The sequence below is a fragment of the Schistocerca nitens genome, chromosome 10 (assembly GCF_023898315.1).
Source record: "Schistocerca nitens isolate TAMUIC-IGC-003100 chromosome 10, iqSchNite1.1, whole genome shotgun sequence".
In the NCBI taxonomy this organism is placed as follows: Eukaryota; Metazoa; Arthropoda; class Insecta; order Orthoptera; family Acrididae; genus Schistocerca; species Schistocerca nitens.
The window spans coordinates 215,692,901-215,707,115 of record NC_064623.1 but is presented as its reverse complement, the minus strand read 5'-3'; the positions used below and the strand labels follow the sequence as shown (position 1 = coordinate 215,707,115).

The 14,215-nt window shown below is 43.3% G+C and overlaps 1 pseudogene; it reads right to left on the bottom strand.

Moving 5' to 3' along the window:
* Positions 1–553: 553 nt before the first annotated feature.
* On the bottom strand, positions 554–671 carry LOC126210932 (5S ribosomal RNA; annotated as a pseudogene).
* Positions 672–14,215: the final 13,544 nt, after the last annotated feature.

The following is a 14,215-nucleotide window of genomic DNA, read 5'->3' as shown; positions in this document are numbered from 1 at the left end:
AGTTTCATGGAACACACTTCATCTCTCAGATATGTCCCTTTCTCTTACTTGTCTCCCTTCTCAGCTGAACATAATAATGACTTTTCAAATGAAAACAACAAATCACAGTGACTGTGTGTTAAAATATATGTTACTGAGGCAGAAAGATGGAGAGACCAATAAAGCATCATAACGTATCTTATAAGACTTAAGTATTGTTTCCCATTTACTTATTTATGTAATCAGTTCTTAGCACATGCACTTTAATAAGGCACTGAACTCTCATTCAGTAATTGTGGCCTTCAAACCTCTTCCCAAATGTCCAAGTTTAGATTTCGTGCAGTTTCATTAAATTATGTCCACAGAATGGGAAAACAACTCCCAAACAGGCCACGAAGGCCCATCGGTACTGACCAGCCACCGCGTCATCCTCAGTTCATAGACGTCACTAGATGCGGAGACAGAGGGGCATGTGGTCAGCACACCACTGTATTTCAGTTTTCGAGAACGGAGCCACTACTTTTCAATCGAGTAGCTCCTCAGTTTGCCTCACAAGGGCTGAGTGCACCCCGCTCATCAACAGCGCTCAGCATACTGGATGGTCACCCATCCAAGTGCTAGTCCAGTCCGACAGCGCTTAACTTCGGTGATCTGACGGGAACCGGTGTTACCACTGCGGCAAGGCCATTGGCATACACAATGGGAAAGGACATGGCAAATTTTCTTCTCCATCCTTGTCTTATCTTGTGCTCTGTGTCTAATGATCTTATTTTCCTTTTAGACAGTTTCACAGTACTAGTCGTAAATGAGCCCTTTTTCAGTTTACATAAGAAATGTGCTTATTTTATGAACAGATTCATACAGAACACAGTACACAGTAATGGGACATTGTGAATGTTACCCACGCAGTTCTCCTATTCTCGTGTCACCTCGTTTCTGCTCACCTTTACCACACACGTTGTTGGTGTTGCTACATTTGTGCCTACAGATAACGAATGTTATGAAAGGATAACATTTGTTTCTACCTTTTTTTTTTTTTTTTTTTTTTTTTTTTTTTTTTTTTTTTTTTTTTGCAGATGAATGTGTATGTTGAGGATCTTTGGTAGTGTAGGTGCCCCGCCCCGGTGGTCCCGGTCACCTACGGTGGATTGGAGGCCGAGCGGTGACCTCTCCAGTTGTCAGGATGCTAGGAAATGACTGTGGACGCTTCAGAAATGCCAAAGAAGCATTATTAATTCATAACACCTTTATTCCTGCCGAGTACAATTTGGCTTGGTGATATCAACGACCTTCCCCCGAGTCCTCGCTGACTCGTAGCGATGACACCAGATCCGGGCCGCACAGTCTTGCTAGCGCAGCGCCGCACGCTGTGACGTAGCGGAGGAATGTCCTTACTTCGTACTTCAGCCGTGCGTGGCTGGTGGTGCCTGGCTGGACAGCCGGCTCGGCTGCGGTCAGCAAGAGGCTCCGGGTTGGAGTCCCGGCACTGTCTGCACGAGAGGCGTTCTCGTAGTGCGGAGTGTACTCCACCCCACCCCATCTTCTTCCCTGCTCCTCCTGGTGGCTCGTCTGCAGTGGACGGGCGGAACGGGCTGCAGTCCCCCAACGTCGTCGACTCACCCGTTTGTGATGGCGGATGCACAGGGCCTAGGCCCCGCAAGATCTCGACAACGGCTCACTGATGTCGCCAGCATTGGTGGCGAGCGAGTCTGCTGCGATGTCTGCTAATCCTGGGATGATGACTGACAGCGGCAACAGAGAGGACCAGAACTGGTACTGTCCCCTCACGTCTGCTGTTGGATGGGCCGCCCTTACTGCAACATCTCCTTAATAAAGATTAACACGTCAATCACCGAGCTGAGCGCTGCGCAGCAACCCAGTACACATCTAACTGCAAGTCTAACTGCGAGTGCCTTGCTGCTATCAAAGCTGGCGTATTTAATGGAAGCACGAGCGACGTCCTGACGTCATGCTCATTTGTAATGAACGCATTCGTTCCACTTATACTGCTGATTCATCTGTCGTACTTGCCCCTTAGGTGTTCTTGCGACAGAGTTACGTGTTGTTACGGCAGACTTACGCGAGGTTGTGAAATGCAGTACAGCTGATGCTATACCTCTGTCCTGCACTCTACGAAAGTCTCCGTCTAACACAAACCCGCGTGCTAAGCAATTCTCTCTCGCCTGTTGTGTGTAACCAGGCCATTGCTCCTGCGTGACGACACATTCCATACATGTGCAATACTCCTAGCTCTTGGCTAACAGGGGACTGATGACCATAGATGTTAAGTCCCATAGTGCTCAGAGCCATTCTTGGCTAACCTACTGCCTCTGGCTCTCGGCATAGGCAACGAAACTTTGAAAGTATTCCACGTTTCCAACTCTTTACTATTCCGCGACACTACACATCCCTCTCCTTTAAGAAAATTCGTCCCGAATTTTACAATTCTGGACTGACTGGTTGTGCACGCCATACTTCCTTATACTCTACAGGTATCTTACAACTACTCCTTCAACACTGTCAAACTTTCCTTATCCGCTAATAATCTATTTACAAATACTGATTCCAATCTTATCATTGGTTATCTATTTATATTACGTTCCACTATTCCCGATCCATCCCATAGGTATTTGATGTACGGTTGTTATTTCAGAACGAGACATCTTGTTCCGTATACAAAAGTAAGTTGCACAAATAAACACTAGAACTAAGATTATGCTAGTCATTAACACACCAAATATAGTTGTGTTTTGCTTACATTTCTCCCAATATTGCTGCACATGCTGCAGTAGTTGATTAACTGAGATCTGCTCTTTTTCTGAGATAATCAGGCTATCTAGAGATTGTAGCAATGTTGGATTCAAGGACTCGTTAATAAACGTTAGGTTCTGGCGAGGCAATATGTGTGGTGGTTCCTCTGGATAATACAAGATAGGCTGTGTCACGTTAATCATTGTTGTAACCCTGAAAGTAGCTGGTAGGTGAAAATGCTTCCCCACTATTTCACATCCAGTGCCATTAATCAATAACCCACTGCCCTGCAATTCAAGCTTTGATATATCTGTCAATCTACCACTTCTGTAACAAGTGGCAACTACGGTCTTTAGTTCGAACACAGAATAAATCCAATGTTCCCCAACTTTCTGAAGTTTCGGTCTCGGAAGTAACACCTTCTTTTCGCATTATAAGGATCCCATATTCCCCAAGAACAACTGCATCTCACACAAATGATTGTGGGTTGCCACCACCTTTACTGGACAAATAAAAACACTTCCCCTGAAACAGTCTATCAAATCTTCCGTAGACATTACCACATCTAATTGTCTTGCAAACAAAATTCCCTTATCTAGTGGTTGCACCTGCACAACCTCTCCTCTGCAACAGTGTAGCAGTACCAGACTGATGAAAAGTTTCCCGGGCCACATCCTGGCACGGCACCTGAAGGAAAAGGAAGCCATGTCAATCGCTCCCTTCCTTACCACGTCTAAAACACACAAATGACAAGTAAAAACTACACACATCCTATTACCTAATAACAATAAATATGACATGTTCCTCCCCGAGGACACTTAACCTATTTATCCCTAGACCTAAGTGCGTAAGGAATGTTCCTCTGCTGTTCTTTTAGCTTTGGTACCCTCATACCCTTTGTTACTGTTGGAGCAATCTGCGCCCTTAAATGGCTTAATCCTACTCACATGAACTACTGACGACTTGGTTGGTAACTGCAACTTTATGTTCACTGGAGACACTATTTCATTTACCTGATATGGTACAGAATATTTCATCAAAAATTTCTTCGTTTTACCTTTCGGAACATAAGGATTAGCCAACAATACCCATTCACCAATTCTGTATTGCGGCAGTTTACCTGTTCTTTGCCCATTACTTTCTTGTTTCTCCAAAGCTTTAGTATTAGCACGCCGTACCCTTTGCCAAATCTCTCTCAATTTCTTGGCGAAATTCTTCACAGACTCATTCTGTGAACTTACCTGAGGTTTGAGCACATCAAATGATGATGGCATTTTCCGACCATAAATTACCTCATACGGAGAGAGTCCCGTTCCTGTATGAACTTATGAACTTTTGCGTTATATGCGCTTGTCAACAGATTTAAATACACGTCCCAATCCGTGTGTTCTGAATTTACGTAATGACTAATCATCTTAACTAACGTCCTATGAACCCATTCTGTTTGTCCATTTGACTGAGGATGAAATGGTCTTGTCCACAATTTCTTAACTTTCAATAAACGGCATAACTGCTTCATCAGCTCCGACATAAAGTTACTACCCTGATCTGTAATTATAGTATCAGGCACACCATACTTCAGCAACCTGTTATTTACTAAGGCTTGCACAACAGTGCTTGCCTTCTGATTTGGAATAGCTATCATTACCGGGTATCGGGAAAAATGATCTAATATTGTTAATACGTATCGATTACCCGCTTGGGTCTTGTTAAATGCCCCGATTACGTCTAATCCTATGAATGCGAACGGACGATCCGCTTCAGGTAGTCTCTGTAACTGAATTTTCTGATGACTTAAATCTGCTCTCTGCACACACGGTATACAATTTTGCACATACTGCTCTACATCATTGCGACGTAACTTCCACCAAAACCTTTCAGCTACCCGTCTATCAGTCGTTCTATTACCACCATGACCCGACAATTGGTCGTGCGCTTGTTTCAACACTTCTTCCCTCTGCGAATCCGGTACTACAACGCGTAGTCCACTCTTCGTCTTCCTGCAAAGCAACCCATCCTGCATTTCAAACTGCGGCTGTGTTCGGAACAATTGACACTCTCTGTCAGTGGCTTGCGCCTTTATCCACTCCTTCTCACTTATGCCCACAACTTGTACAGCTGCTATTTTTCTACTAAGCACATTTGCATTTGTATGTTTTACCCCTGGTTTGTGAATTACCTCATAGTCAAATTCACTTAGTTTCAGTGCCCATCTGGTTAAATAACTCGAGTGATCTTTCAACCCCAACAACCACTTCAATGCTGCGTGATCTGTAATCACCTTGAACTTACGCCCATATAAATAACAACGAAAATACGAGATACCGTAAATCACTGCTAACATTTCTTTCTCTGTAGTTGAATAATTCTTCTCTGCCTTATTCAGTTGCCTGGAAGCATAAGCCACTGGATGTTCCTGTCCATTAACCCTCTGAGAAAGAATACAACCTACAGCAATACTACTAGCATCACAAGATAGTATGAACTCTTGTTCGAAATCAGGAAGTATCAACACTGGGTCTGATGTTAGTATCTGTTTGAGCTTCTCGAATGACTCTTGACACTGTGCTGTTCGTTCAAACTCAACACCTTTCTTTAAAAATCTCGTTAATGGAGTGCAATTTCCGCCAACCCTTTTACATATCGTCTGTAGTAATTACATAAACCGATATATTGCTGAACTTGTTTAGTGGTCTGTGGTACTGGAAAACTACGTACAGCCAACGTTAGATGAGGATCTGTTCTTACCCCATCCTGACTGATAATATGCCCAAGATAAGTCACTTGCGTCTGAGCAAACTGACATTTCTCAACATGAAGTGTAAGATCTGCCGCTCTTAGCCTACTAAATACTTCGTTCAGTTGTTCCACATGCTCTTCTATATTACGTGAAAAAGTAACAATATCATCGAGGTATACCATAACAATCTTCGGTTTCAGTCTGTGAAGCACACCATCTAACAGACGCTGGAAAGTAGCAGGAGCATTTTTCAACCCAAATGGCATTCTGTGATACTGAAAGTGACCAAGGCTTGTTGTAAAGGCCATCTTTGGTCTATCCTCGGGACTTACTTCTATCTGATGGTACCCACTCTTTAAATCTAGTGTCGAAAAATATTTACACCGACCTAGGTTGTCCAATGTTTCCGTGATGTTCGGTATTGGATACGCATCTGTTACAGTTCGTGCATTCAAAAAACGATAGTCACAACAAAACCTATACTTTTTAGTACCGTCCAATGACTTCTTAGGATCTACCACTATGTTGGCTGACCACGGGCTTTCACTGTTCTCTATAATACTGTCCCTTAGCTGTTGATTAATAAATTCTTCCACTAGTGGTTGCAGGTGTTTCGCTATCCTGTATGGTTTTCTATAGACCGGCGGACTACCGCCAGTCGGTATACGGTGCTGTGTAATAGGAGTTGCTGGTGATGGACCTTCTGAATTAAACAAATCTAAATACTGTAATAACAAAGCTTCGTAGCTTTCCGATCACCATTCTCCAAATGACGAATCTTATCACGTAGTACAGATGCCTTGACGGTTTGCTTGATGTTATAATCACCTTGGGATTCACCTATATCCTCATCGTCGAGTATTTCCAAACTTGCTACCACTAAACCCTTTGGGAGATCCACTTCATCTGCCCCAAAATTATCTACACTGACTGGAATCATCAGTTCCCCATTTATATCCGTTACACGCGCAACGCTCCTCCTAATAAAATAATGCATTTCATCCAATGCTTCATTGCTCTGCAGTGGCTCCACCACACACAGTCTCTGCTGTGGTACATCAGTACCTACTGACAACCAAACTAACTTACCTGTACCCGAAGGCACTTTGACATGCGTAATCATCTTTAATGCCCTTGTACGCGGTTCAATTGGTGACATCTTAGCAACGCATGCACCTCGCGTGTAGAAACATTTACAGCTGTTGTACCCATTGAAAACAAGTTTCCACTAAGTTCAACTGTACACTGTGAAAGATTAATTTTGGCATGGTGTTTACGGAGGAAGTCCAGTCTGAGAATCACAGAATACCGTTGTCCCACAGTTGGCAATACTTCCATTTGCTCTCTGAACTCTACAGTTCCAATCTTAAAAATGAGCTGTGTTGTACCCAATGATTGCAACTCATTATTCCCTACTCCACGTAATCTATACCTAGGAGTACCTAGTCTTCTCCTACCCACTAGGTGTAGACTATCAACAGATACATCTGCCCCTGTATCAATCAAAAACTTACATCTGTTATTCCTAACAACACCCATCAAGCAACAATCCGTCTCTGTACTAGTTTTCACCGTACTTCTGCTTACCGGGAATGTCTTCCGATGGACGAAAAACTCCCGTTCCCATTTAATGCTTTTTCCTGTTTATTCCCGTAACCATTCTGTTTACTACAACACTAATTCACCTTGTGACTGTAGCGTTTACAAGCATAGCACTGCGGCTGTCTGCATTGAGCCTTCACGTGACCTTTCCTCCCACAACGGTAACAATTCCTCTCCGATGCAAAGATGCATTTATCATTCCGAACCCTTGTTGCAATGCCTATCTCCTGCAGATGCGTTGTAATACACAGTGCTGCAGCTAAATCTCCAGGATTCTCCATCCTAACCCTACGAGAAAATTCTGCGGGAATTCCCCTGAGGAATACATCGAGGGCTCTGTTTTCTGCCTCTCGTAGTAATACACGATCCGCATCAGGATTACCCGATAATTCATAGGTCTGCGAATTAATTTTCTGTATCCTATCTGAGAAAGACTCCACTGTCTCATTGACCTTCTGTGTCAAATCAGTTAACTTCTCCCTAAAAAAATCTTGCACTATTCTGCTTACGATATCTTTGTCGTAACCCATCTGCCAATTCTTCAAATGTGCCCGCCTTACTAAGTGCCTCATGGTACATCACAAACATCTTGGCTTCCCCTGCAAGTCGCAAATTTGCCATACGTAACGTAGTTACGTCCAACCAATTGCTCATTGCAACTGTTGCCAAAACATCGTTAATGAACGCTGTGACATCCTCTGTTGTTTTAACAGAGAAAGGCGTGATCAGGTTAGCTACTGAAGGATACATTCCAAGGTTGGAAATTGCTACTGATTTGCACTCACTTGAACCCGTTTGCGACTCTTGCGCCGAATGCAAGGTCTCCATTTGTGTCATTAATTCTGTGTGACGTAACTTATGCTGCGCATTCTCTTCTTAAAATTTTGAGACTTGCTCTGTCAGAGCAGCTGTACACACTTCAGTACCAACGGATCTTGTTTCCGGCATGATTTGTGCAAATTACCAACAACTTACTCTATCAACTTACTCTATACTGAAATTACTCCTCAGAACAGTAACTACACTAGCTACTCAACTCCTTTGTCACAGTTGAGCACTGCACACAAGAAGACAAAAAAGACTCACAATGCACAACTAAACAAAATTAATCCTTCCGCCTCATTATTGCCCAGCGACACTCTCTACAATTGTGTGCTGTGTGACCAAACCGTCTACAAACTGAACATTCTACTGGTACAAACTTCGTGCACAGCTACCCATGCCCCGTTAAATTACACACAGTACATCTGACTGGTACCAAGTACGTTTCCCAACTGTTTCCCTTAAACTCAGATAAATCTGCTGCTTCCGCAGGTCTCACAAAGTGCACTCCCAACAAAGAATGTGCATCCATAGTTATTAACAAAAATTTCCTCGTGCACTTACCACCAAACCAAATCTGTAGAGCCGGCCGAAGTTGCCGTGCGGTTAAAGGCGCTGCAGTCTGGAACCGCAAGACCGCTACGGTCGCAGGTTCGAATCCTGCCTCGGGCATGGATGTTTGTCATGTCCTTAGGTTAGTTAGGTTTAACTAGTTCTAAGTTCTAGGGGACTAATGACCTCAGCAGTTGAGTCCCATAGTGCTCAGCAGTTGAGTCCCATAGTGCTCAGAGCCATTTGAACCAACCAAATCTGTAGGCGGTGGACGCGACCTATTTCTGACACCATATCTGTGGTCCGGGTCACCTACAGTGGACTGGAGGCCGAGCGGTGACCTCTCCAGTTGTCAGGATGCTAGGAAATGACTGTGGACGCTTCAGAAATGCCAAAGAAGCATTATTAATTCATAACACCTTTATTCCTGCCGAGTACAATTTGGCTTGGTGATATCAATGACCTTCCCCAAGTCCTCGCTGACTCGTAGCGATGACACCAGATCCGGGCCGCACAGTCTCGCTAGCGCAGCGCCGCACGCTGTGACGTAGCGGAGGAATGTCCTTACTTCGTACTTCGGCCGCGCGTGGCTGGTGGCGCCTGGCTGGTCGGCCGGCTCGGCTGCGGACAGCAAGAAGCTCCGGGTTGGAGTCCCGGCACTGTCTGCACGAGAGGCATTCTCGTAGTGCGGAGTGTACTCTATCCCACCCCATCTTCTTCCCTGCTCCTCCTGGTGGCTCGTCCGCAGTGGACGGGCGGAACGGGCTGCAGTCCCCCAGCGTCGTCGGCCCACCCGGTTGTGATGGCAGATGCACAGGGCCTAGGCCCCGCACGATCTCGATGACGGCTCACTGATGTGGTCAGCATTGGTGGCGAGCGAGTCTGCCGCGATGTCTGCTAATCCTGGGTTGATGATTGACAGCGGCAGCAGAGAGGACCAGAGCTGGTACTGTCCCCTCACGTCTGCTGCTGGATGGGCCGCCCTTACTGCAACATCTCCTTAATAAAGATTAACACGTCGATCACTGAGCTGAGCGCTGCGCAGCGACCCAGTACACATCTAACTGAGTCTGACTGTGAGTGCCTTGTTGCTATCAAAGCTGGCGTATTTAAAGGAAGCACGAGCGACGTCCTGACGTCATGCTCGTTTGTAATGAACGCATTCGTTCCACTTATACCGCTGATTCATCTGTCGTACTTGCCCCTTAGGTGTTCTTGCGACAGAGTTACGTGTTGTTACGGCAGACTTACGCGAAGTTGTGAAATGCAGTACAGCTGACACTATACCTCTGTCTTGCACTCTACGAAAGTCTCCGTCTAACACAAACCCGCGTGCTAAGCAATTCTCTCTCGCCTGTTGTGTGTAACCAGGCCACTGCCCCTGCGTGATAACACATTCCATACATGTGCAATACTCTTAGCTCGTGGCTAACCTACTGCCTCTGGCTCTCGGCATAGGCAACGATACTTTGACAATATTCCACGTTTCCAACTCTTTACTATTCGGCGACACTACAGTAGTTCAAATGGTTCAAATGGCTCTGAGCACTATGGGACTCAACTGCTGAGGTCATTAGTCCCCTAGAACTTAGAACTAGTTAAACCTAACTAACCTAAGGACATCACAAACATCAATGCCCGAGGCAGGATTCGAACCTGCGACCGTAGCGGTCTTGCGGTTCCAGACTGCAGCGCCTTTAACCGCACGGCCACTTGGCCGGCTACTACAGTAGTGTTATGAACCAGTTTTTTATATCAGCTTATTTAACCTAGTCTTTGGACAGTTGCACTGAAGCAGTCATACAACAGTACTATTCAGGTTGATGATTTTTGGTCCTTATTGTTTATGTCACGTGTATCCATATCACGATTGCCTAAGGTTGCAAATCTAAGTCCGCGATATGTTACAGTTCTCTTTGCATACGCAGTCTGCCTGAGCATGACTGCACATACTTGTCATCTGTCAGTCAGTAGAGCCAGACGCTATATAATTAACTACCTAACTGACAGCAAACTAGAATGTGTTGTTCAAATAAAACCTTGTTTGTGTATAATCCCTGCCTTCTTGATTTGTATTTCCCCTTTCTCTGTCAGCCATTATAATTGATCACTGATACAGTATTAAAAAATTTTTGTTTTACTTGAGACAGAAAATAAATAAATTTGCTACAATGACAAGTAACTGTAGTACAGTAATATAATAAGAAACAAGATACAGCTAAGCTATTCAAGACTCTGGATCACAAGAGACACTGCAGGGAAATCATCACAGGAAAATCATAGTCGACAGTAAAATATGTGAGTCTAACGCCTTAGATAATAGTACTCTCCCACAGGAGTAAAGAAACCAGAAACAGAAGTGTACCATTGGCAGATGAAGAGGAATAAGAATAAGAAGAAGAAGAGTCGGGAGAGCATAAAAACTATAGGGTCTATGTAATACAGTTGGAAGAAGGTGAAAGAAAATGAGGATCAGGCAGTGATAGAAATGGCCAGTCCAGCTTGTGATCAGATGACTGTTCATTGGTGACGGAAACTGTGCTATCTGATCTCACTAACACACTTGCTTTTTTATGGCCATGGAATATGCATAAGAAAGTTTACTTCTTTTTTTACCTTATGCTATGGCTTCTTCCTGTTACAATCAGACATATGAAGTCAAAAAATGGCTGATGATACGACATGCCTCTGTGCAAATTGTTATCAATCTAATTTTACTTTCGCTTTGCCTAAGGGAATAGTGTGTAGATGCTGAAGAGTGTCTATACATTTCACTTTCTTAAAAAAGGTTCTTGGAATTGTCAAAGCAGTTGTTGAGGAAATACTAAACACCTTTCCTGTCTATTTCTATCAAGCATCTCTTTGACACTCTCCAGTAGGTCAGACAAAAATCATATTATTTACTTTGTCCTTCCTGTATACGAGCTACATCAGCTTTACCTTACTTTACACTAACACCTATCAGGATGCGAAAGCTTGACATTCTTTCACTAAAATTTACTTTCCTGTCTATTTCTATCAAGCATCTCTTTGACACTCTCCAGTAGGTCAGACAAAAATCATATTATTTACTTTGTCCTTCCTGTATACGAGCTACATCAGCTTTACCTTACTTTACACTAACACCTATCAGGATGCGAAAGCTTGACATTCTTTCACTAAAATTTACTCACAGCTATTCTAATGCTGTCACCATTTATTTCAGTAAGCCTCCATTATTTTCCGCATTGTATGGATTTTCGTTCTGGATATTCTTGTGCATTTATATACACAGGAGATTCTGTAGTGCCAGAAAATTTTAATAATGACATTGTGACCAATAAAGCTACTGTTTTCATAACAATATTGTTTCTTGAGAAGGAAAGTTGCCACTCACCATATAGCGGAGATGCTGAGTCGCAGATAGGCACAATAAAAAATCTTTCACATTCTCTCTCTCTCTCTCTCTCTCTCTCTCTCACACACACACACACACACACACACACACACACACAAACGCAACTTACTCAAACAACTGCAGTCTCAAGCAACTGAAACCATACTGAGAGCAGCAGCACCAGTGCATGATGGGAGTGGTGACTGGGTGGGGGTAAGGAGGAGGATGGAGTGGGGAGGGATAATATGGTGGGGATGGCAGACAGTGAAGTGCTGCAGGTTAGACAGTGGGTAGGGGAGAGGTGGGGAGAGGGGGTCAGTAGTGGAAAAGGAGAGAAATAAAAAGAAAGAGTGTGGTGATGGAATGATGGTTGTGTAGTGCTGGAATGGTACCAAGGGAGGGGCTGTGACTAACGAAGGTTGAGGCCAGTAGGGTTAGGGGAATGTACGACGTATTGCAGGGAAAGTTCCCACCTGTGCAATTCAGAAAAGCTAGTGTTGGTGGAAAGGATCCATATGACACAGGCTGTGAAGCTTTGAAATGAAGGATATCATATGTGGCAGCGTGTTCAGCAGCAGGGTGGTCCACTTGTTTCTTGGCTGCAGTTTGTCGGTGGCCATTCATGCGGACAGACAGCTTGTTGGTTGTCAATCCTACATAGAATGCAGCACAGTGGTTGCAGCTTAGCTTGTAGACCACAAGACTGGTTTCACAGGTAGCCCTGCCTCTGATGGGATAGGTGATGTTAGTGACCAGACTGGAGTAGATGGTGGTGGGAGGATGTATGGGACAGGTCTTGCATCTAAGTCTATTACAGGGATATGAGCCATGAGGTAAGGGATTGGGAGCAGGGGTTGTGTAAGGATGGATGAGTATATTGTTGTTATTCTGTCCCTGAGGAATATATCACTATGACCAAAATCCTTGACAACAACAATATATACAAGGCTATCAAAAACAATATATTTATTAAATATGATCAACTCCAGGCAGAAGTAACACAGAGACTGCCAAAAATGGTATTCTTTTTTATTTTATTCGTCCAATAAATTACAAAATTTTACAGTTTGGACATACAGTACTGGACAAGTCAAGTACATGTTTTTACAGATTAACTACATGAATGCCTGTGGACTGATGAAATAATATGTGATACAATGAAATGTGATGGGAGCAAAACAGGAACAAATATGGGTATACAGTAATACATTAAGAAAATGAACACTACACATAATTTATAAGGCATAAGTGAATATTAGAGCTACTGATAGCCTGGGAGTGCCAGACATGACAATACTCTTCCATCTGTTGAGCAAGATGTATGAAACAGGCGAAATATCTCCAGACTTCACGAAGAATGTAATAATTCCAATTCCAAAGAAAGTAGGTGCTGACAGGCATAGAAATTACTGAACTATCAGTTTAATAAGACATGGTTGCAAAATACTAACACAAATTCTTTACAGAGGAATGGAAAAACTGGTAGAAGTTGACCTCGGGGAGGATCAGTTTGGATTCCAGAGAAACGTAGGAATACGGGAGGCAATACTGACCCTACAACGTCTCACAGAAGATAGGTTAAGGAAAGGCAAACCTACATTTATAGTATTTGTAGACTGGAATGCCTTTTTTAAAATTCTGAAGGTCTTAGGGGTAAAAAAGAGGGAGCAAAAGCTATTTACAATTGGGACAGAAACCAGATGGCAGTTTTAAAGAGTCGAGGGGCATGAAAAGGAAGCAGTGGTTGAGATGGGAGTGAGACAAGATTATAGCCTATCCCTGATGATATTCAATCTGTATATTGAGCAAGCAGTAAAGGAAACAAAAGAAAATTTTGGAGTAGGAACTCAAAGTGCAGGCAGAAGAAATAAACACTTTGAGGTTTGTCAGTGACATTGTAATTCTGTGAGAGACAGGAAAGTATATGGAAGAGGAGCTGAACGGAATGAAGGAGAATATAAGGTGAATAACAACAAAAGCAAAACAAGGGTAATGGAATGCTGTTGAATTAAATTATGTGATGCTAAGGGAATTAGATTAGGAAATGATGCACTAAAAGTAGTAGTTGAGGTTTGCTATTTGGGAAACGAAGTAACTTATGGTTGAAGTAGACAGGATATAAAATGTAGACCGGCAATGGCAAGAAAAACATTGCTGAAGAAGAGAAATTTGTGAATGCCAAGTATAGATTTATTTAAGTGTCGAGAAGTCGTTTCTGAAAGTATTTGTATGGAGTGTAGCCATGTATGGAAGTGAAACATGGACAATAAACAGTTTAGACAAAAAAAGAATAGAAGCTTTTGAAATGTTATGCTACAGAAGAATGCTGAAGATAAGATGGGTAGAAAACATAACTCATGAGGAGGTACTGAGTAGAATTGGGGAGACATTTG